The sequence below is a fragment of the Stenella coeruleoalba genome (genome assembly GCF_951394435.1).
Source record: "Stenella coeruleoalba genome assembly, chromosome: 2".
NCBI classification, from domain to species: domain Eukaryota; kingdom Metazoa; phylum Chordata; class Mammalia; order Artiodactyla; family Delphinidae; genus Stenella; species Stenella coeruleoalba.
The window spans coordinates 57,487,903-57,510,671 of NC_137147.1; the positions used below are offsets into that span (position 1 = coordinate 57,487,903).

Genomic DNA, 22,769 nt, shown 5'->3' on the forward strand with positions numbered 1-22,769 from the left:
TTTTCCTTTTCTTTTAAAACTCCCTGTGGTAAAAATTTTACATGCTTCAGCTACCAACACAGTTACTGAAAAAGATGTGTAAAACGTTTATCCTCAATGCACTATGGATGGAACATTGATCTTAAAATCTCTGAGGAAAACATATAATGGGGTTCATGTAATTTAATTAGTTCTAAAGTTGATATCAGAATGTATAATCCACTTTTTAAATAAATGCCATGGGAATTTGAGTTTTAAAAGAAACTTATTTTATATTTTAAAAATTTATCCTACTGAACAGCGTATTTTTTTTCTCTTAGATTCTGCTGCTTTCCATGGAAGTATTAAACTGTGTAAAATTAAACTATACAGTTGTCCCTCAGTATCTGCAGGGGATTGGTTCCAGAACCTCCCACAGGTACCAAAAACCACTGAAGCTCAACTCTTTTATATAAAATGGCATAGTATTTGCATATAACCTTCACATATTCTCCCATATACTTTAAATCATCTTGTATTGCTTTTTGGAACTTTTTGAAATAAAAATTTTTTTCTTGTTTTTATCCATGGCTGGTTAAATCTGCAGATGCAGAACCCGCAGATACAGAAGGCTGCCTGTATAATATTGAACTATATTTTACATGTAGTTTGTATAATTTTTGTTTTCAATACATAGGACAATTTACAATGAATTATCAGATTTTCTCTGAAAAATAAATGGTACTTGAATACAAAAAAATTAAAATTCAAAGAATTTGTCACATAAATTTTGGAGAATAAATAACATATATTTGATAAAACTCTAAACAGAAATATTAAAAATATTGTGATCTTTTGTTTATAAAACCAAATGCATGTAATAAAGTTGGCCAGAAAAATCAGGCACTAGCATAAGAAATGTCTCTTAATAATTTCTGCACTGATACCAGCAATGTGCCACAAACAGAACTTTGTACCTTTGATATTACTAAGAATTTTCGAAAGAAAAGACCAATTCCTTACAAACTAAGATAATTAATGATAATCAATTAGAGCAGCTATGGATGAAGTTCACCCTTCTTTTTTGTTTTTCAATTAGAAATGTTATTCCAAAAGAAGTAACTATGATTTTTAATAATTTATCATTTGAAAGGTGTATAACAAAAGTAAAATTTAGAAATATCAAACTTTTTAGAAGAAATACTTATATATCAAAATAATTTATTTGAAATTATATAACCATCCATATATGGAATTCTTAGTTATTCAAGAAAGATTATAACTGACATTTTTTACAGTCCACTAGATTCTTACTGACTCAGCTTCAGGAAACATCATTCATATTTCTAGTATATATATACATATATATATATATATATATAGTCACTAACTCTAAATAACTCACTATGCAGTGGGAGAGACAGGTTATACAATGTGACACATGAAGACCTGTGGAATGAATGAAACATTATAGGGACATTTGAATTGTAGAAAATAATGGACTGGTTGGAAACCAAAAAGGTGCTATGATTTTGTAAAATAATAGAAAGTTTTCTGACCTTAAACTAGAATTTCTTTTGTAGAAAAAGAATTGAGCCTACAGGACATATCTTGTCTTTTAATGAATAATGACCATAAAGACCTTAACAATCCCTTCAGCTTGACCAAACTTTAGACAGGCTTCTTCCTGACTCTAGGACCCTGATCCTACTTTTCCTAAATCCTTACTTTAGAAAACTTGCGGTTGCAAGTTCTTTCTCTGCCCTTAGGTGATTTAACTCTTTTTAAAACTTCTTACCAATTTTATAACCCAGAACTGTCTTTTTCAAGGATCCTAGAGCCATCCCTTTGAAAAGTAATCCTCAAGGGAAGTAGTGCCCTATCTTTCAGTCTCTGTGGAAGAATAGGAAACTAACTTCAGAGGGTGTCTCACTCTAGACTGTAAAACTACCTCCTTCTTCAGGTAATTATCATGAAAATATGAGACAGTTTTTTTTTATTTTTTCGGTACGCGGGCCTCTCACTGTTGTGGCCTCTCCGGTTGCGGAGCACAGGGCCTAGCCGCTCCGCGGCATGTGGGATCTTCCCGGACCGGGGCATGAACCCATGTCCTCTGCATCGGCAGGCGGACTCTCAACCACTGCGCCACCAGGGAAGCCCGAGACAGTTTATTTTTATTGTGGGTAAAGACAATTAGCAAACACAGGTGGCCTATGATCCCTCCACCACAGCTCTTAATCCTCTCTCACCCTTTATTTCAGTGGAGCTGAATTTCCACAACTGGCTTATGCTTTCTTCCCCATTGCTGGCAATATTAAAATAAAATCAACTTCTGTTACCTTACGTGGCACAATGTTTTTCTTTAGCAATAGGATTAGCTAATAAAGTGCCAAATAGTTTTCTTTATACATCATTTTAAACTATAAAGATGTCCATAGCTTGAACAAGTTATGTCATAGCAAAGCAGAAATTAAAAGAATGAATATAAATCTTGGTAAAACTGTGCCATTATTTTGGCTTAATCCCTCTGTTAAAATTAATAATGGAGGAGAGATATACAAAGGAAGATAAAAGTATATTTTTAGACAAAGGCGATGACTATAACCATTCATGTTTTTCTACTTATGCATTTGTCTGTTCAACAAATAGCTGTGTATACACAAAGATATAAAGTCCTTTGCACACCTGAAGTCACTTTTCCATTTAATATACAATCATACCCAATAAGACACATTTAAATAATACTTTAAATCAGCAGATAAGTGAATAATACAGGTCACAACATTTGAAAGTTTCAGCACATGGCATTAGAATTTGGAAAAAAGATTTGTGAAAAAGTAGAAATTACTTGGGTCTTGAACTCTGAGAAGAAATTAGAAAAGTGGATAAAAGGGGAAAGTATATTCAAGAATACAAATTAAAATTTTTTGAATCGAGGCCGACCACAGTGCATTTTATGGACTACCTAGAAGGAGGAAAGGGAATGAGGAGAGATTTTGGGAGTCTTTAAAGAAAGTGTGTTTAGTCACATATAGCAAAATATAAAAATATGTCTCCATAGGTAGACTTAAGGTATGGAATCAGATTAGTTGTAGTGAGAGTGCTGGATTCTGTGATTGGGAAGGATAAGAGAGGGTAGAGTGTAGTGAAGTGCGTTATATTTCAACTTCTGCAAACATTACAGCATGCTCACTATCAAAAGTTTAGTTTACAAAGGTTACCATACAGTTGACTTCATTTACGCATTTCACCTCCCCACACCCCTCTTACCTTCTGGTAACCACTACTCTGTTCTCTGTATGTATGTTTTTGTTTATTTGTTTTAACATATTCCACAAATGAGTTAAATCCTACGGTATTTGTCATTCTCTGTCTGATTTATTTAACTTAGCCTAATACCCTCAAGTGTTATCCATGTTGTCACAAATGAGAAGATTTCATCTGTTTTTTTATGACTGAGAAGTATTCCATTATATGCATACACCACATTTCCTTTATCCACTCATCTGTCAATGCTGATGGGCACTGAGGTTGTTTCCATATCTTGGCTCTTATAAATAATGCTGCAGTGAACTCGGGGGTGCACTTATCTTTTTAAATCATTGTTTTCATATTCTTCGAATGACCCCAGAGTAGAATAGCTGGATAGTGTGGTAGTTCAATTTTTAATTTTTTGAGGAATTTTAATGTTGTTTTCCATGGTGGCTGCACCCATTTACATTCCCATCTACAATTTATGAACATTCCATTTTCTTACTCTCTAGCACTTGCTATTCTTGCCTTTTTGATAATAGTCGCTCTAATGAGCATGAGGTAATATCTAATTATGGTTTTTGATTTGCATTTCCCTAATAATTAGTGATGTTGAAAATATTTTCTTGTGCCTGTTGATATCTATATGCCTTTAGGAAAATGTCTATTCAGCTCCACTGCCCATTTTTAAATGGGGTTGTTTGCTTTTTGTTGTTGTTTAATTGTATGAGTTTTTAATATATTTTGTATAGTAACTCCTTATCTGATATATGATAAATATATGATATTTATCTTCTCCCATTTGATAGGTTGTCTTTTTGTTTTGTTGATAGTTTCCTTTGCGGTACAGAAGCTTTTTAGTTTGATGTAGTCCCGTTCATTAATTTTTGCTTTTGTTTCCCTTGCCAGAAAGATACTGCTAAGAAAGACAAAGAGCATATGTCAAAGAGCATACTGCCTATGTTTTCTTCTAGGAGTTTTATGGTTTCAGGTGTTACATCTAAGCCTTTAATTCATTTTGAGTTGATTTTTGTGTATGGTGTAAGATAGTGATCTAATTTCATTATTTGCATGTGGCTATCCAGTTTCCCCAACACTTGTGCTAATTCTGGTTTTATTTGAGAATGGGCATTTTCCATCCTCCACTACCTCTGCCAGAGTTGTCACCTGATGCCCTCACCGTTGCTGCTTGTGCCTCTCAGTCATTGGTTCCTTGCTGCTGCTGGTTTTACTAGTGTCACCACCTTGGGTATTGGAAGGGTGGTCACCTCCCTTCTGTCTAGGGTCTCCTGGGTCTCAGGCTCCACCGCTGCAGGGAGAAAGAGAGGGTGGTAAGGGAACCAGGTCACAGGAGCCTCTGCCATGCCTGGGGTTGTCAGATTTGCAGGTGCCATTGCTGTGGGCAGGGGGCCCAGTGTTGTGGGTGCCTCCATGGCTGGAGGGATGTGGTCTCAGGCCCCACTTCCACTGTTGCCTGGTCCTCTGTGGGCATGGGTGCCCCTGTGGCCAGGAGGATGGAGTCATATGCACCACTTCGCCTGATGCTACCTGGTTCTCTGGGGCTGTGCCCTCAGCTGCTGAAGCTGGGTGGCTGGGACTTCAGGCACCGCCTCCACTTTCCCCTAGTTCTACCTCCTCTGTGTGTTCTAGCCACCCCCGCCTACACCTTTGGATGCACAGATGTGTGCAATTCTCTGGCATCCTGGTGTGTTTGGCGAATGTTTGTTGAATTATAGATGTTTTACTGGTTGTAGATTAAAGAGGAGAGACAAAGGGAGTGTCATTTGCCGTCAAGATGCTGAGGTCTCCCTTAGATTTCTTTTTATATGGGAAAATCAACCCTTTATTTGTTATATATAATGTAAAAATTTCACCCAATTAGTCATTTTCTTTGAACTTTGCCTCTTTTAGTTTTTTGTTTTTGCTTTTGGTCATGCAGAAGTTTCTGTTTTATTTTTTTATGGCATAAAAACTAAAACTGCAATAAAAATCACACCTAGATTTTGAGCCAGAACTTTAAAGCTTTCCCAACATTCAAGATATAAAGAAATATATCCAGGGTTTTGTCTATACTTTCAAATATATTTTAACATTCAGATCTTTGATCAAGTTTGTTTCACTTAGCAGTGTAAGCAGTTATATTTTGATCCAATTGTCAAAATGGCTCTATAGTTTGTCCGAAACTTTTAGTAAAAAGATTTTTCTTAGTGATTTGAAATGCCACCTCTATTGTACAGTAAAGGTCCATGTACTTTTATTTGATGTTTTATTCTGTTCTAAATATATAACATTACACAGGTCAGCATGATAATGTTTTAATTGTAAAGACTTTACAGTATGTTATTCTAGTTCCCCATATTTAATAGTATTTTCACAGTTATTATTGAATGTGTATGTTTTCCATATGAGCTTTAGGATAAATTTGTCTAGCTCCAGAAAAAGAAATAGTTGGTGTTTTTATTGGTGGTGTTGTTGTAATCATTATTATTTCAATACTACTGAGCCAATGTAAAAGTTTATCTGGATCAAAATTCTTTTGGGTTGTGTTTGATTATTTTGTGAGTGGAGCTAATCAAATTTAGGATATAAGTAACTTAATAAGTCCTCCACTATTTTAGTGTTGTGGTACCGTAATTCATAATATTTCCAGGTCTCCGTAATATAACCCATTTCTTCCCCCTACCATATTATCTTAAGAGATGGAAAACAAAATATGAATTGAGACTAAATTGGGTTACAAATCAAGAACTTTTCAAGAAACAAGAAATGTATTTCTATTTCAGTTAGTACAACATTAAAAAGCTACTTTGTTGAAACAATTTATTTAGTATTCTGAAATATCAGTAATAATGTACCCTAAGAAATCTGAAGAGTATAATATGATTTTTAATATAAAAGTACTTTGGGAAAAACATAAAATATTATAAAAATGTTAAGTATTATTACTATTTTGAATTCTTCAAACACTATGTACACTATGTCCTCCTAATTTATTAATGAAATGATACACTATTGAAATGATTTCATTTTTAATAATGCCTCACAAAATCATTGGATGATTATTCAAACTATCAGGCACAACTAGTTGCAGATGAGTGACCAAGCAGGAGTCTGACTTTATTTTTTGATGTTTACCTGCTAACAACTTTTAAGCATCCCCTATTCCCTGTGCCCATATCCGGGCAAGCTAATAAGAAATCCTCAGTGCTCTGTCTTTTGATACCTGCAGGAAATTCAAACCACACAAGCTCCCACCTCACCCCTGTCCCACCCCAACCACAAGAAAAACTCCTGAGCTAGTCTTCTTTCTTGGCTCTCTCGAGACATTTAAGGCCTCCCTGAGAGCCCTGCCCTGGGAGCAATCATCACTCTCCACATCTGAACCAAATTTTAGTGGAAGTGTCCCCTGCTTTTTCAGGGTGACTTTAACAGGGCTTGACTCAGGCAGGACCTAATTTATTGAGGAAGACAACCCAAGAGCTATATGCTTGGTAAATAACCAGAAAATTGATTTTCCTCTTTAATTATCTGGGTCTCATATAATGTTTAAAATGTAATTTACACAATACTTAATATCATTTTTAATATATTGCATAGAAGTAAATAGGTCCCAATAAAGTAAGCTAAGAATAAAAAACTGTACAATTTAGAAAACATGAAGATGTATTTTCTACTAATTTTGAATATATAAGATATTAAAATATTTATGCATACATAAATACCTTAATTTATTTAAATAACTTTAAACTAACATTAAAGTACTTAAAACAATACACATCTAATAATCAACCTTTCATTAACATAATGATTTCCTTCACATACTATTATGTGTTTTTGTCTTCATAATGCAAAAAAAGTAATGACTATTTCTATGATATGTATCTCTGGCTGCAAGAAAATTTACTGAATATAATGGCTTCCTTTTTTATGGAAATATTCCTTTCTGAGGTTTATGGAATGGTAATAACAATTACTGGGTATGATGTTCTTTTATAAAACTTTCAGTGTCTTTGAAAAAGCCAACATTTTTATCTGTTTAAGTATTGAAATAATAGTGTGCCTTTACATTAAAAAAAACCCTGTAAATTGCTGTTCTCAGAATATTTTTGGAGTTTTGTGCAGATAGAATATGTCTTTATGTATTAAAAATTTCTTCTTATGAAAATGTTAGTTGCAGCACATACTAGATAACAAGGTTTGGAATCATAAAAAATCCAAGTTAAGTGATAAGTATCTAGAAAGATTTAAGTACTCTAGAGGTAAGGATTTTTAACTTAAATGCCAGATAAGTTTCTTTTAAATATTCTATTTCACTGTTATTCATTTATATATATTTTTAAAATTTTAAAAGACAGATATAGAAATTCTAGAGTTGGAAAATTTATTTGAAAAAGTTCTCTTCACAGGATACAACAATGTGCGTTTTGACCACAGGGTAAAAATCTTCCTTTTGTTATTTTTACATTAAGAAAGATCAGAATTCTTACAACCTCCATGGACAGATGGCTTCTAGTTCTGGTTAGCAATGCACCACTTTCAAAACTTAAGTACAGAGACTTGAGCATAAATATTCTGCATTGGGTTCTCATCCCAGGCAGGCAGAAAGATAGATTAGTATAACAGATTAAAAAAAAAAAGTTTTGCTACAAGTTTGCTTAGCAGATGGTAGTTACTATAGACTGAGTTTTTGTTTCCCCTTCTAATTTATATGTTAAAAACCTAACTCCTGATTTGATAGCATTTGGAGGGGGTTGGGGTGGGCGGAGATAACGTGGAGCCTCTGATTAATAAGATTAGTGTCTTATAAAAGAGACCCCAGAGAGCTCCTTCACTCATTCCTCCATGTGAGGACATAGCAAGAAGTTGGCCATCTATGAACTAGGAAGTGGGTCTTAACCGGACAGTGAATCTCAGCACCTTCATCTTAGACTGCCTAGAACTGTGAGAAATAAATTTCTGTGGCTTGTAAGCCATCCAGCCTATGGTATTTGTGTTACAGCAGCCCAAATAGGCAGGACAGTAATTGCTGCCAGAAGTAGGTGCTGCTGTAACGAACAACTAAAAATGTGGAAGTGCCTTTGGAACTGAGTAATGGATAGAAGTTAGAAAAGTTTTGAGGTGCAGGCTAGGAAAGTCTACATTGCTGTGCACTTTGAACAGACAGTTAAAAGTGATTCTGGTAAAGGTTAAGAATAAAAAAGCAGAGCTCTAGAGAAAGCCTCAATCTTCTTAGAAAAAACCTAAGTAATCAAAAACAGAATGTTAGTAGAAACGTGTGTCATAAAGTCCCCATTGATGAGGTCTCAGATGGAAATAGGGAACACGTTATTTGAAACTGCAAAACACGTTACCCTTGTTGTAAAGTGACAAAGAACTTGATTGAATTGTGTTCATATTCTAGTGTTTGTGGAAGGTAGAACTTGTGAGCAAGTGATGAAATTGTATATTTAGCTGAGGAGATCTCTAAGCAAAATGTTGAAGGGGTGACTTGGCTCCCCCTGGCTGCTCACAGTAAAAAGTGAGCAGAGAGAAATGACTTAATGATGAAGTTGCTGAGCAAAAGGGAAGTAGAACCTAAAGATTTGGAAAATTCTCAGCCTATCCATATTGAAAAAATGAGAACAGTAAGGGTATGGTCAAGCTACTGTTTGATAAAAAGATTAATGTGGATCAGCCATCTCAACAGAAGCCAGGAGCTATTTTCCAAGACAATGGAAGAGTGACTCTGAAGGCAGTTCAGGGAGCATCAAGATTGCCACTCTAAGTATAGGTCTAGAGTGCAAGGGCTTAGAGGGACAGGGTGGTTTCAAAGGAGGGAGTGCATCTCCAGTTCAGGTAGACCAGGATGGCTCCACCTGGTGCCCCACAGGTGGGATCCAGAGAAGCCGAGACTTGGAATGCAGCCAGCGAAACTATGAAGGCATGGCTGCTTTTACCCACATTTCAAAGGATGGGGCCACATATCAGAGCCACGGATTCCAGATCTCAGTCTAGCTCCAGAGAACTGTGAGCATGGAAACATTTTTACTCTCTTACCAGAGTTGGAAATTTTTATTTTTAAAGAGCCAGATATTAAATATTTTGGTTTAGCATCTATATCTTTACCACAACCATATGAGTCTGGCATTGTAGTGAAAAGCAGCCTTTGACAGTAAGTCAATGATTATTCATGGCTGTATTCCAATAAGAATTTATTTATTGAAATTTAAATACTGTCCCTGATATTTGAAAATTATTTAAATTTCACATCATAAAATCTTACTTTGTTTTTTTTTCACATCTTTATTGGAGTATAATTGATTTACAATGGTGTGTTAGTTTCTGCTCAATAACAAAGTGAATCAGTTATACATATACATATGTTCCCATATCTCTTCCCTCTTGCATCTCCCTCCCTCCACCCTCCCAATCCCACCCCTCCAGGCGCTCACAAAGCACCGAGCTGATATCCCTGTGCTATGTGGCTGCTTCCCACTAGCTATCTACCTTACGTTTGATAGTGTATACATGTCCATGCCTCTCTCGCGCTTTGTCACAGCTTACCCTTCCCCCTCCCCATATCCTCAAGTCCATTCTCTAGAAGGTCTGTGTCTTTATTCCCGTCTTACCCCTAGGTTCTCCAAGACATTTTTCCCCCCTTAAATTCCATATATATGTGTTAGCATACGGTATTTATCTTTCTCTTTCTGACTTACTTCACTCTGTATGACAGACTCTAGGTCTATCCACCTCATTACAAATAGCTAAATTTCGTTTCTTTTTATGGGTGAGTAATATTCCATTGTATATATGTGCCACATCTTCTTTATCCATTCATCCGATGATGGACACTTAGGTTGTTTCCATCTCCAGGCTATTGTAAATAGAGCTGCAATGAACATTTTGGTACATGACTCTTTTTGAATTATGGTTTTCTCAGGGTATATGCCCAGTAGTGGGATTGCTGGGTCATACGGTAGTTCTATTTGTAGTTTTTTAAGGAACCTCCCTACTGTTCTCCACAGTGGCTGTAACAATTGACATTCCCACCAACAGTGCAAGAGGGTTCCCTTTTCTCCACACCCTCTCCAGCATTTATTGTTTCTAGATTTTTTGATGATGGCCATTCTGACTGGTGTGAGATGATATTTCACTGTAGTTTGGATTTGCATTTCTCTAATGATTCATGATGTTGAGCATTCTTTCATGTGTTTGTTGGCAGTCTGTATATCTTCTTTGGAGAAATATCCACTTAGGTCTTCTGCCCATTTTTGGATAGGGTTATTTGTTTTTTTGTTATTGAGCTGCATGAGCTACTTGTAAATTTTGGAGATTAATCCTTTGTCAGTTGCTTCATTGGCAAATATTTTCTCCCATTCTGAGGGTTGTCTTTTGGTCTTGTTTATGGTTTCCTTTGCAAAAGCTTTTAAGTTTCATTAGGTCCCATTTTTTTATTTTTGTTTTTATTTCCATTTCTCTAGGAGGTGGGTCAAAAAGGATCTTGCTGTGATTTATATCATAGACTGTTCTGCCTATGTTTTCCTCTACTAGTTTGATAGTTTCTGGCCTTATATTTAGGTCTTTAAACCATTTTGAGCTTATTTTTGTGTATGGTGTTAGGGAGTGATCTAATCTCATACATTTACATGTACCTGTCCAGTTTTCCCAGCACCACTTATTGAAGAGGCTGTCCTTTCTCCACTGTACATTCCTGCCTCCTTTATCAAAGATAAGGTGACCATATGTGCCTGGGTTTATCTCTGTGCTTTCTATCCTGTTCTATGGATCTATATTTCTATTTTTGTGCCAGTACCATACTGTCTTGATTACTGTAGCTTTGTAGTATAGTCTGAAGTCAGGGAGCCTGATTCCTCCAGCTCCATTTTTCATTCTGAAGATTGCTTTGGCTATTCCGGGTCTTTTGTGTTTCCGTACGAATTGTGAAATTTTTTGTTCTAGTTCTGTGAAAAATGCCAGTGGTAGTTTGATAGGGACTGCATTGAATCTGTAGATTGCTTTGGGTAGTAGACTCATTTTCACAATGTAGATTCTTCCAATCCAAGAACATAGTATATCTCTCCATCTATTTGTATCATTTTTAATTTGTTTCATCAGTGTCTTATAATATTCTGCATACAGGTCTTTTGTCTCCTTAGGTAGGTTTATTCCTAGATATTTTATTCTTTTTCTTGCAATGGTAAATGGGAGTGTTTTCTTGATTTCACTTTCAGATTTTTCATCATTAGTATGTAGGAATGCCAGAGATTTCTGTGCATTAATTTCGTATCCTGCTACTTTACCAAATTCATTGATTAGCTCTAGCAGTTTTCTGGTAGCATCTTTAGGATTCTCTATGTATAGTATCATGTCATCTGCAAACAGTGACAGCTTTACTTCTTCTTTTCCGTTTTGGATTCCTTTTATTTCCTTTTCTTCTCTGATTGCTGTGGCTAAAACTTCCAAAACTATGTTGAATAAGAGTGGTAAGAGAGGGCAAACTTGTCTTGTTCCTGATCTTAGTGGAAATGCTTTCAGTTTTTCACCACTGAGGACTATGTTGGCTGTGGGTTTGTCATATATGGCCTTTATTATGTTGAGGAAATTTTCCTCTATGCCTACTTTCTGCAAGGTTTTTATCATAAATGGGTGTTGAATTTTGTCAAAAGCTTTCTCTGCATCTGTTGAGATGATCATATGGTTTTTCTCCTTCAGTTTGTCAATATGGTGTATCACGTTGTTTGATTTGTGTATACTGAAGAAACCTTGCATTCCTGGAATAAACCCCCTTGATCATGGTGTATGATCCTTTTAATGTGCTGTTGGATTCTGTTTGCTAGTATTTTGTTGAGGATTTTTGCATCTATGTTCATCAGTGATATTGGCCCGTAGTTTTCTTTCTTTTTGACATCCTTGTCTGGTTTTGGTATCAGGGTGATGGTGGCCTCGGGAATGCGTTTGGGAGTGTTCCTCCCTCTGCTATACTTTGGAAGAGTTTGAGAAGGATAGGTGTTAGCGCTTCTCTAAATGTTAGATAGAATTCGCCTGTGAAGCCATCTGGTCCTGGGCTTTAGTTTGTCGGAAGATTTTTAATCACAGTTTCAACTTCAGTGCTCGTGATTGGTCTGTTCATATTTTCTATTTCTTCCTGATTCAGTCTTGGCAGGTTGTGCATTTTTAAGAATTTGTCCATTTGTTCCAGGTTGTCCATTTTATTGGCATAGAGTTGCTTGTAGTAATCTCTCATGATCTTTTGTACTTCTGCTGTGTCAGTTGTTACTTCTGCTTTTTCATTTCTAATTCTATTGATTTGAGTCTTCTCCCTTATTTTCTTGATGAGTCTGGCTAATGGTTTATCAATTTTGTTTATCTTCTCAAAGAACCAGCTTTTAGTTTTATTGATCTTTGCTATCATTTCCTTCATTTCTTTTTCATTTATTTCTGATCTGATTTTTATGATTTCTTTCCTTCTGCTACCTTTGGGGTTTTTTTGTTCTTCTTTCTCTAATTGCTTTAGGTGCAAGGTTAGATTGTTTATTCGAGATGTTTCCTGTTTCTTACGGTAGGATTGTATTGCTATAAACTTCCCTCTTAGAACTGCTTTGGCTGCATCCCATAGATTTTGGGTCATCATGTCTCCATTGTCATTTGTTTCTAGGTATTTTTTTATTTCCCCTTTGATTTCTTCAGTGATTACTTCGTTATTAAGTAGTGTATTGTTTAGCCTCCATGTGTTTGTATTTTTTACAGATCTTTTCCTGTAATTGATATCTAGTCTCATAGCATTGTGGTTGGAAAAGATACGTGATACAATTTCAATTTTCTTAAATTTAGCAAGGCTTGATTTGTGACCCAAGATATGATCTATCCTGGAGAATGTTCCATGAGCACTTGAGAGAAATGTGTATTCTGTTGTTTTTGGCTGGAATGTCCTATAAATATCAATTAAGTCCATCTTGTTTAATGTATCATTTAAAGCTTGTGTTTCCTTATTTATTTTTATTTTGGATGATCTGTCCATTGGTGAAAGTGGGGTGTTAAAGTCCCCTACTATGAATGTGTTACTGTCGATTTCCCCTTTTATGGCTGTTAGTATTTGCCTTATGTATTGAAGTGCTCCTATGTTGGGTGCATAAATATTTACAATTGTTATATCTTCTTCTTGGATCAATCCCTTGATCATTATATAGTGTCCTTCTTTGTCTCTTCTAATAGTCTTTATTTTAAAGTCTATTTTGTCTGATATGAGAAGTGCTACTCCAGCTTTCTTTTGGTTTCCATTTGCATGAAATATCTTTTTCCATCCCCTTACTTTCAGTCTGTATGTGTCTCTAGGTCTGAAGTGGGTCTGTTGTAGACAGCAAATATATGGGTCTTGTTTTTGTATCCATTCAGCCAATCTGTGTCTTTGGGTGGGAGCATTTAGCCCATTTACATTTAAGGTAATTATCGATATGTATGTTCCTATTCTCATTTTCTTAATTGTTTTGGGTTTGTTATTGTAGGTCTTTTCCTTCTCTTGTGTTTCTTGCCTAGAGAAGTTCCTTTAGCATTTACTTAAAGCTGGTTTGGTGGTGCTGAACTCTCTCAGCTTTTGCTTGTCTGTAAAGGTTTTAATTTCTCCATCAAATCTCAATGAGATCCTTGCTGGGTAGAGTAATCTTGGTTGCAGGTTTTTCTCCTTCATCACTTTAAATATCTCCTGCCAGTCCCTTCTGGCTTGCTGAGTTTCTGCTGAAAGATCAGCTGTTAACTTTATGGGGATTCCCTTGTGTGTTATTTGTTGTTTTTCCCTTGCTGCTTTTAATATGCTTTCTTTGTATTTAATTTTTAACAGTTTGATAATATGTGTCTTGGCATATTTCTCCTTGGATATATCCTGTATGGGACTCTGTGCTTCCTGGACTTGATTAACTATTTCCTTTCCCATATTAGGGAAGTTTTCAACTATAATCTCTTCAAATATTTTCTCAGTCCCTTTCTTTTTCTCTTCTTCTTCTGGAACCCCTGTAATTCGAATGTTGGTGCGTTTAATGTTGTCCCAGAGGTCTCTGAGACTGTCCTCAGTTCTTTTCTTTCTTTTTTCTTCATTCTCTTCTGCAGTAGTTATTTCCACTATTTTATCTTCCAGGTCACTTATCCGTCCTTCTGCCTCAGTTATTCTGCTATTGATCCCTTCTAGAGTATTTTTAATTTCATTTATTGTGTTGTTCATTGTTGTTTGTTTCATCTTTAGTTCTTCTATGTCCTTGTTAAATGTTTCTTGCATTTTGTGTATTCTATTTCCAAGATTTTGGATCATCTTTACTATCATTATTCTGAATTCTTTTTCAGGTAGACTGCCTATTTCCTCTTCATTTGTTAGGTCTGGTGGGTTTTATCTTGCTCCTTCATCTGCTATGTTTTTTTCTGTCTTCTCATTTTGCTTATCTTACTGAGTTTGGGGTCTCCTTCTTGCAGGCAGCAGGTTTGTAGTTCCCATTGTTTTTGGTGTCTGTCCCCAGTGGCTAAAGTTTGTTCAGTGGGTTGTGTAGGCTTCCTGGTGGAGGGGACGTGTGCCTGTGTTCTGGTGGATGAGGCTGGATCTTGTCTTTTTGGTGGGAATGTCCACGTCTGGAGGTGTGTTTTGGGGTGTCTGTGGACTTATTATGATTTTAGGCAGCCTCTCTGCTAATGGGTGGGGTTGTGTTCCTGTCTTGCTGGTTGTTTGGCATAGTATGTCCAGCACTGTAGCTTGCTGGTCGTTGAGTGAATCTGGGTTCTGGTGTTAAGATGGAGATCTCTGGGAGATTTTCACCATTTTATATTATGTGGAGCTGGGAGGTCTCTTGTGGACCAGTGTCCTGAAGTTGGCTCTCCCATCTCAGAGGCACAGCACTGACTCCTGGGTGCAACACCAAGAGCCTTTCATCCACACGGCTCAGAATAAAAGTGAGAAAGAGTAGAAAGAAAGAATTAGTAGAAGTAGAAAGAAAGAAAGGAAGAAAGAAGGGACGGAAGGAGGGAGGATGGAGGGATGGAAGGAAAAAAAAGAAAGGATATAAAGTAAAAAAATAAAGTAAGATAAAATATAATAAAGTTATTAAAATAAAATATAATTATTAAGAGGAAAAGAAAAAAGAAAAAAAAAGGACGGATACAACCGTAGGACAAATGGTGGAAGCAAAGCTATACAGACAAAATCTCACACAGAAGCATACACATACACACTCACAAAAAGAGGAAAAGGGGAAAAAAATCATAAATCTTGCTATCAACGTCCACCTCCTCCATTTGGATGATGATTCGTTGTCTATTCGTGTATTCCACAGATGCAGAGTACATCAAGTTGATTGTGGAGCTTTAATCCGCTGCTACTGAGGCTGCTGGGAGAGATTTCCCTTTCTCTTCTTTGTTCTCACAGCTCCCAGGGGCTCAGCTTTGGATTTGGACCTGCCTCTGCGTGTAGGTCGCTGGATGGCGTCTGTGCTTCGCTCAGACAGGACGGGGTTAAAGGAGCCGCTGACTCGGGTCTCTGGCTCACTCAGGCCGTGGGGAAGGAGGGGCACGGAGTGCGGGGCGAGTCTGCGGCGGCAGAGGCCGGCATGACGTTGCAGCAGCCTGAGGCGCGCCATGCATTCTCCTGGGGGAGTTGTCCCTGGATCCTGGGACCCTGGCAGTGGCGGGCTGCACAGGCTCCCCGGAAGAGGGGTGTGGATGGTGACCTGTGTTCGCACACAGGCGGCTTGGTGGCGGCAGCAGCAGCCTTAGCGTCTCATGCCCATCTCTGGGGTCCGCGCTTTTAGCAGCGGCTCGCGCCCGTCTCTGGAGGTCTTTTAAGCAGCGCTCTTATTCCCCTCTCCTTGCGCACCAGGAAACAAAGAGGGCAGAAAAAGTCTCTTTCCTCTTCGGCAGGTCCAGACTTTTCCCCGGAATCCCTCCATGGTGCACTAACCCCCTGCAGGCTGTGTTCACGCCACCAACGCCAGTCCTCTCCCAACGGTCCGACAGAAGCCGAATCCTCAATTCCCAGCCCCGCCCGCCCCAGCGGGTGAGCAGACAAGCTTCTCGCGCTGGTGAGTGCCGGTCGGCCCTGATTCTCTGTGTGGGAATCTCCCTGCTTTGCCCTCCGCACCCCTGTTGCTTTGCTCTCCTCCGCGGCCCCAAAGCTTTCCCCCTCCGCCACCCGCAGTCTCCGCCCACGAAGGGGCTTCCTAGTGTGTGGAAACCTTTCCTCCTTCACAGCTCCCTCCTGCTGGTGCAGGTACCGTACCTATCCTTTTGTCTCTGTTTATTCTTTTTTCTTTTGCCCTACCCAGGTACATGGGGAGTTTCTTGCCTTTTGGGAGGTCTGAGGTGTTCTGCCAGCGTTCGGTAGGTGTTCTGTAGGAGTTGTTCCACGTGTAGATGTATTTCTGGTGTATCTGTGGGGAGGGAGGTGATCTCCGCATCTTACTCTTCCGCCATCTTCCCGGAAGCCCTTACTTTGTTTTTCAACCTTTTAATTATATCAAACCAGTTTAGACTGTGAGCCAAGTAAAAATAGGTGGCTAGCCAGATTTGGCACCAGGGCTGTAATTTGCTGACCCCAGCTTTAACACATAGTTCTCAACCCTGTGTCATATTAAAATCAGCTAGGGACTTCCAAGATACGTAGATACTTGGGCTCCCAAACCAATTACATCGTTAATTCAGGGGGAGTGAGGTACAGGTATTTACATGATTTTAAAACTCTCCTGGGTGTTGAGCCAGGGTGTTGACAGAGAAGTGACATATAAGCTGAGTTACTCTTTTTTGCCATTTTCCAAATATTCGCCCTAGCCATCACTCTTTTGGAGTCATTTGGCTTTCCTTGAATAGAGAAGTTTTGCAACAATTAATTTTTTTGCATTTTCTTTTTTTAGTCAAGATTATGTTTTTGACATATCTACTTGTTGATACATATAGCAGATATTCATTTATTTTATTTTTAACAGCTTTATTGAAGTAAAATTGATTTATTAAAAAACTGCACATATATAATGCATAAAATTTGATGAGTTAGACATAGGAATACACCTGTGAAACTGTCACCGCAATCAGGTAAGAGACATATTCATCACCTCCAAAAGTTTCCTTTTGCCTTTTTGTGTGTGAGAGATGAGAACATTTAACATGAAACCTATCATCAACAAATGTTTAAGTGCACAAAATCGTATTTTTAACTTTAGGTGCTGTGTTATACAAGAGATCTCTAGAAATTATTTCATCTTGCACAACTGAAAAGTTATACGCATAGAATAATAATTTCCTATTTCCACTATCCCCCGGCCTCTGAAAACAGCCGTTCTATTCTCTGCTTTAATGAGTGTGTTTATTTAAGATATCTCATATAAGTGGAATCGTGCAGTACGTGTCCTTCTGTGACTAGTCAACTCAAAATGGATTAAAGCCTTAAATGTAAGACCTGCAGCGATTCATTTTTGTGAACTTCATTGTATTATATTCTTTCCAGTATATATATAAAGTATACATATGTACACATATATATTAGGGAGTTTTTTGGTTTTGCTTTTTTCTTTGTAAAATTTATCCCAATACTTTTTTAATATATAAATTTATTTATTTATTTTTGGCTGCATTGGGTCTTCATTGCTGCAGGCAGGCTTTCTCTAGCTGCGGTGAGAGGGGGCTACTCTTCATTGTGATGCGCGGGCTTCCTATTGCGGTGGCTTCTTGGTGTGGAACACAGGCTCTAGGCACGCGGGCTTCACTAGTTGTGGTATGCAGGCTCAGTAGTTGTGGCTCGCAGTCTCTAGAGTGCAGGCTCAGTAGTTGTGGTGCACAGGCTTAGTTGCTCTGCAGCACGTTGGGTCTTCCCAGACCAGGGCTCAAACCCATGTCCCCTGCATTGGCAGGAGGATTTTTAACCACTGCACCACCAGGGAAGTACCCCCCAATACTTTCTACTTTTGAACAATTTCTCAAAATTTGACTCTGCTGATGCCATTCATCCTGTTTTTCTTCATTGTTTTTGACTTATTATTTTTCTCATAACACTTTATTATTTCTTTGGTTTTGACTCATTATTTTTCTCATAACACTTTGTCATTTCTTCAGATTATAGGTATAGGTATTCTAGACTGTTTAGTTTGTATTCAGTGTTCAGTCTTCACTTTTTATCCAGTTTTCATTACATTATGTAAGATAAAGGGCCATAGAAGAAGAAATATTAAATAAAATAATTGTGAAAGAAATGTGTGTTTTACTTGTTTAGCAAGCTACTTATTCTTTTTGTTTTATTTTTGAAAATTAGTCCAAAAGAAATTCTCTAATACGTATTGTATGTATACAACAAAACAGAGAGCAACAAACATGACTAGGAATATTTTTAGATACAATTATAAAAGAATACCACAGATATAAAAATATGAAGTAATTTTGCAAACAACAAAATAGTTACTTTCTAAAGTTTGCTTTGGTCTGTCCTGGTAAATCACTTTTGAAAGTGAAGTTTTCTCTGACATCTTCCCTACTATTCTCATGCTGTAAAATATTTTTAAAAAGCAGGTATGGGGCTTTCCTGGTGGCACAGTGGTTGAGAGTCCGCCTGCCGATGCAGGGGACGCGGGTTCGTGCCCCGGTCCGGGAAGATCCCACATGCCGCGGAGCCATGTGAGCCATGGCCACTGACCCTGCACGTCCGGAGCCTGTGCTCTGCAACGGGAGAGGCCACAACAGTGAGAGGCCCACGTACGGCAAAAAAAAAAAGAGTTCTCCTTCCCTTGCTGTGTGGGAACTTATGCTTCAACTCTACTCTTTATCAAACCTAAGAAAGTTCTCCACATGTTTAAGAGTGCATGAAGTTAGGTTGGACCAATCCAGATAATACAGGATAATCTCCCTGCCTCAATGTTCATAATCATAATTTAAAATGCCATTATTCCATATAATGCAACATATTCACAGATTCCATGGACATCTTTGGGAGGCCATTATGTTGACTACAACAAACATATTCAAGAAAAGAAATTGAAAAAATATTCAAAAGTAGAATCAAAGGAGGTTAATATAATACACAGAGGCATGAATAGATATATGTGTGTATATGAGTAACTGTTAATTACTTCTTTTATTTCTGACTCCTACCAGATATTTCTGTATGTGTTATTTCAACAAACCAATCTTATGAATTAGTCCATGCTTTAATGGAAAATTTTAAAGTATTATGGTTGAAAATATTCACATTTTTAAAAATTCCAGTTAATATTGCTTCATATCATATACCAGTTTCTCATTAATTAGCTTTTAACTCGTAGACATCATCTAGCAATTTCTTTTAGACTTGTGTATTAATCAAAGTTATTTTAGTTGTAAACAACAAAACTAAGTCTGGACATTTTAAGTATAAAAATGTAACTTTTGGAGTAAAAATAGCATAATTTACAGAATGAAAGGAACAGTTGAAAGCTAAACCTTCAGAAGGGCAAGTACCAGGGAAGATTCTGGGACCTGAGAAACAAGAATGTCCATGGATCTCCTCCTCTTGAGAGGGCTCTCAATAATAAGATTGAGATTCAAGCCTTCTAGGGTTATGTTTCTCTTTTTCCTATTTTAAAATTCTGGGACAGAGCCTATGATTGACCAAACTTGAATCACACATCTATTTTCCCCTTGACCTATCAACCATGGACATGGGAAAGCGAAATCATGGGTGCAAACTCGCTCAGTGGAGGTCCACTCATGTGCATTGAGGGACATATCCAGATAAGAAACACTTCACTACAAGCCAAATAATCACTTCAGAAAATGCCTGGCATAATATTCAATGCCTGCATTGAATAAAATACCTGCATGAATTATCAGCCAGGTATAATTTCAGACATAAATAGCTTTTAAAACTTCATTCATCACTTAAATATTCATTGGTATGAGTAAACAGTGCTATTTTGAAAATAAATTTAACCTACAATAAAAAGGATGCACTGTTACAAATTTGGAAATGCAGAGTAAATTTCCTAGATTTATGGAACCAAGTCACATTGTCTACTTATGTCTTTAGAGAGGTCTATTTCTACATTTTATTTTCCTGTTAAATATTCCTGTTAAATATTGCCCCTTCAATGCTACACTAAAAATGACACTATAACTTATATAAAACTCATATTCTAAGAAGTAGACATGACAAACCAAAGAAATCTGACCACCTAGTTTATATTTTCTCTATTTTGTTGTCCAAAGGCATGGTTAATATGATCTGATAAGAAATATTCCTTAAGGTACTCCATAAAACGAAAAAGCAAGCAATGTTTTTAGTCAAGAAAATATATGAAGATAATGGCAATATTTTATTTCTTATTATATTAAAGCCTATCCCTTTTATTTTCGGTACCAACATCCAACTTCCCATACTGGCCATCCGGATAAAGTAAATGACATTCTATAAGGGACTAACAAACTTTGCTGCAGATAGTGCATATACTTTCCTTGAAGAATACTTCACATTCTTTACACTGTGCCGTATGTTTTCCATCTCGCTGACAATTACTGCCTTAATGAAGAATGAAGTATACTTATTTGAAAATATCCATCTACCGTTAAGTCATTACTGGCGATTACAGGCAAAATTAAAAAGACACACAGTTTCTGAAAAGCCAAACACATTTTTCTACATGACGTAAAATGCTTTAATTAACTTTTATTTTCTTTTGATACCCAGACCTTTTATAATAGAGAATTCATGGGAATTTAGTTATCTTCATAGACACTAATGCTTTATTTATGTATTTTATTTGACAAGCCTTTGCTCTGTGCCAGGTGCTATTCTAAGTGTTTCTTATGTATGAGGTAGTCTTATTATATCTATTCCATAGGTGAGAAAATTAATGCACAAAGAGTTTAAGTGATTTGCCGAAGTGCCAAAAAAAATGTCATAGCCATTTATATAGAGGTATAAGACACAAATTAAACTATGTCTGGAGCCTGGAAAAAGCTATGTGGAGTGAGAGTTAAATATCTTTGTTCAATTCATTTATATTCCACTCTAGGCAAATTATTTTAACTTATGTAATATTTTTAGTATTGTAGTGAATTGTTATCCTTACTGAGATATTCCACTAAAAATAAATTAATATATCACAGTATTAAAACTCTACTACAGGGCTTCCCTGGTGGCACAGTGGTTGAGAGTCCGCCTGCCAATGCAGGGCACACGGGTTCGTGCCCCGGTCCGGGAAGATCCCACATGCCGCGGAGCGGCTAGGCCCGTGAGCCATGGCCGCTGAGCCTGCGCGTCCGGAGCCTGTGCTCCGCAAGGGGAGAGGCCACAACACTGAGAGGCCCGCGTACCACACACAGAAAAAACAAACAAACAAAAAGACTTCTACTACATTTTTATTATAACAGTGCAAAATACTGATTCCTTTTTATGGTAATAAATATAATTTCCTTCCCTCCTATAATAAAAAAGTACTGCCCTTAACAACTGTCATTGAAAAAAATGTTACATATTTAAATATTTATTTTACTTTTTTAACATCTTTATTGGAGTATAATTGCTTTACATTTGTGTGCTAGTTTCTGCTTTATAACAAAGTGAATCAGTTATACCTATGTTCCCATATCTCTTCCCTCTTGTGTCTCCCTCCCTCCACCCTCCCTATCCCACCCCTTTATGTGGTCACAAAGCACCGAGCTGATCTCCCTGTGCTATGCGGCTGCTTCCCACTATCTATTTTATATTTGGTAGTGTATATATGTCCATGCCACTCTCCCACTTTGTCACAGCTTACCCTTCCCCCTCCCCATATCCTCAAGTCCATTCTCTAGTAGGTCTGTGTCTTTATTCCCGTCTTGCCCCTAGTTTCTTCATTATATTTTTTTCCCTTAGATTCCATATATATGTGTTAGCATATGGTATTTGTTTTTGTCTTTCTGACTTACTTCACTCTGTATGACAGACTCTAGGTCTGTCCACCTCACTACAAATAACTCAATTTTATTTCTTTTTATGGCTGAGTAATATTCCATTGTATATATGTGCCACATCTTCTTTATCCATTCATTTGTCAATGGACACTTAGGTTGCTTCCATGTCCTGGCTATTGTAAATAGAGCTACAACGAACATTTTGGTACATGACGCTTCTTGAATTATGGTTTTCTCAGGGTATATGCCCAGTAGTGGGATTGCTGGGTCATATGGTAGTTCTATTTTTAGTTTTCTAAGGAACTTCCGTACTGTTCTCCATAGTGGCTGTATCAATTTACATTCCCACCAACAGTGCAAGAGGGTTCCCTTTTCTCTTAAATGTTACTTTAATTAAAATTCTTTTGGGTACATAGCTCAGTGACCACAAACTCAGTGTTATACTTTTTCTTGCTTTTAAGTCTTTATTTTTTCTTTAATGTAGGCAACTACATACCTAGATATAGTTTTGCTTTTTTCTTTTCTTTTTAAAGAGTTCAGTGATTATTTCCAAATTTATTAATGTTTCAAGACCAAGAAATATAGAGTACTTAAAATGTTCTCTGTTCAGTTGTATTACCGAGAAACTGAATTCCTATTTCTCAACATCACCATAAGCATTCTAAACTTTCCAATACTTATTCATAAAATTTATCCAT

General features: G+C 37.1%; 1 long non-coding RNA gene across 2 annotated transcripts in view; it reads left to right on the top strand.

The window, feature by feature from the left end:
- Positions 1 to 16,202, top strand: part of LOC307182738 — a 34,813-nt gene extending 18,611 nt beyond the window's left edge. For both annotated transcript variants that reach the window (XR_013827247.1, XR_013827248.1), the window contains exons 7-8: positions 300 to 397; positions 16,081 to 16,202. This is a non-coding gene — a long non-coding RNA (uncharacterized lncRNA). The remainder of the gene's footprint in view (positions 1 to 299; positions 398 to 16,080) is intronic.
- The last annotated feature ends 6,567 nt before the right edge of the window (positions 16,203 to 22,769 follow it).